At 38.7% G+C, this 2,617-nt stretch overlaps 1 non-coding gene across 1 annotated transcript; it reads right to left on the reverse strand.

Annotated features, from left to right (window-relative positions):
• Positions 1–807: 807 nt before the first annotated feature.
• LOC112065846 (U6 spliceosomal RNA) lies at positions 808–914 on the reverse strand. The gene has a single exon (XR_002892267.1). It is a non-coding gene; the product is annotated as a U6 spliceosomal RNA (small nuclear RNA).
• Between the last annotated feature and the right edge of the window lie 1,703 nt (positions 915–2,617).

Consider the following 2,617-nt stretch of genomic DNA (forward strand, 5'->3'; position numbering starts at 1 on the left):
AAGGGACTCAGTTATATACATATAGACGTTCTTTTTTGGATATTCTTTTCCATTATGGTTTATCATAGGACATTGAATATAGTTACCTGTACTATACAGTAGGACCTTGTTGTTTATCCATTCTATGTATAATAGTTTACATCTACTAATCACACACTCCCAGTCCTTCCCTCCCCCATCTCCCTCCCCCTTGGCAACCACAAGTCTGTTCTCTATATCTGTGAGTCTGTTTCTGTTTTGTACGTAGGTTCATTTGTGCCATATTTTATTTATTTATTTTTTAAAATAAATTTATTTATTTATGGCTGCTACTCTTCGTTGCGGCGCATGGGCTTCTCATTGCAGTGGCTTCTCTTGTTGGGAGCACGGGCTCTAGGCGCGTGGGCTTCAGTAGTTGTGGCACGTGCCCTCAGTAGTTGTGGGTCGCGAGCTCTAGAGCACAGGCTCAGTAGTTGTGGCGCACGGGCTTAGTTGCTCCGTGACATGTGGGATCGTCCCAGACCAGGGCTCGAACCCGTGTCCCCTGCATTGACAGGCGGATTCTTAACCACTGCGCCACCAGGGAAGTCCCTGCCATATTTTAGATTCCACATGTAAGTGATATCTTATGGTATTTGTCTTCTTCTTTCTGACTTCATTTAGTATGATAATCTCTAGTTGCATCCATGTTGCTGCAAATGGCATTATTTCGTTATTTTTTGTGGCTAATATTCCATTGTATATATGTCCCCCATCTTCTTTATCCATTCATCTGTTGATTGACACTTAGGTTGTTTCCATATCTTGGCTATTGTGAATAGTGCTGCTAAAAATATGGAACTCTTCGTGAATTTGTGTATCATCCTTGCACAGGGGCCATGCCAATCTTCTCTGTATCGTTCCAATTTTAGTATATGTGCTGTCGAAGCTGGCACAGGAATGTTATGTTTTAAGGAGTTGTCTTGTTGATGCTAGGAGAATGTTGCAATTGAGCAGGTTATTTCTGCCGATGGAGGAGGTTTGGTTGATGTATAATGCAGATACATAATGCATAGTTGGAGGCAGAGAAGAGGCCAGAGGGCAGAGAAAAATTCTTATGTTTAAATTTTTCTTGTCTTGCCATAAAATATGAATTTTATTTCACACCATCTTTACTCCATTTCTTTCTGCAGATGCCCAAATGGAAGAATTTTGTTTCTGTCTTTGATTTTACAGAATGAGATGACGTGATACACATTAAATCAATATTTGCTTTTTGACTTAGCAGAAATAATATGGATATTATTTCCAGTCAATAATCATAGATCCAATTCATTCTTTTGAATAGCTGAGGAACATTTTTGTAAGGACAGAGGTGTGTCATAGTACATTCAATCACTCTCCTACTAATAGAGATTAAAGTGTGCGAGTTGTGTTTTTTTTGGTGGGGGGGTGGCTTTTTTTTTTTAAACCACTGGAAAAAATACTGAAAAAAATTCTTTGTACATGTGTCCATAAGTACTGAAATATTTGTTTCTATATGTGGAGCCCACAAATTGAAATCATGAGGTCAAATAGTAAGAAATTATTAGGGTAAAATTTTAATAGATATTGACAAATTTATGGTAATGATGTCTATTTATTTTAGTCTTTGTACAACTCTTTTTCTATTTCAAAAGGTAACTGAAAGAAGTTTTGATTCTAGAAGACTCTCCCATCTTGTCCTTGGGAAATGAGCAAACAGATATGCTATTGTGAAAATATTTGGAGTATAAATATTAGTAAGGGTTGGCTAACTCCTATACAAGCAACCCCAAATCTCAAAGACTTAACCAAGAACTTTTATTTCTTACTCATGTCACAATCCAATGCCACTCAGTAGGGGATGGGAGGAAGGGAGATGTGACATGTTGTGCTCCATGGACTCAGGCTCCTTCTATCTAAGGCTCCACCCACTTCTAGGTCCTCCGAATTGTCTCCATTTAGTCAGTGAATAGAAAAAAATAAGAATTGGGAGTAGGAGGATTTTATGTGCTAGGCTTGGAAGTGGAACACATCATATTCCATTGGGTAAGAGTCCATTGTCCCAGGGCACCTGCAAAAGTACCCCAACTGAGTGCCCAGAAAAAAAGGGTGCAACATGGGTATTGTACTTCATTTTCAACCGCCATGGGAGTGAAAAGAGTAGTTGTGAGAAAAGGATGGAGAGTTATCACGGTAATCAGTAATGAAACCTGCAATAGGATGTAATTTACTAGTGGTCAAAGACAGCAGAGGAGATTTTTGTGTTGGCTGATTTAGGTGAATATGAAAGGGGGAAGGTGGGCTAGATGGTGCTAGTGTTGAGCTGAAAATCTAGATATAAGCTCCTTATCTTGGCTCCACCATGAGTTCTCTGGGCAAATCACTCCACTTCTTTGGGTCGCGAGTTCTTCAGCTGGATATAGACTTGGAAGAGAAATAGGTAAACTCTAAGATGGCTCACTACTCTTAACGGATTGGCTGCTAAAATATGTCCTTTTTACCCATTTAGGTTGTGATATTATTAGCTTTTTGAACGAATTTGGAGACATACACTCCAAAGTTACAAATAACAGTAAATAGTCCAGTTTGCCATGTTTACTTCTTGTCGTTTGTAAATTTAAAACACATTAGTTCA

The sequence above is a fragment of the Physeter macrocephalus genome, chromosome 15, assembly GCF_002837175.3.
Source record: "Physeter macrocephalus isolate SW-GA chromosome 15, ASM283717v5, whole genome shotgun sequence".
In the NCBI taxonomy this organism is placed as follows: domain Eukaryota; kingdom Metazoa; phylum Chordata; class Mammalia; order Artiodactyla; family Physeteridae; genus Physeter; species Physeter macrocephalus.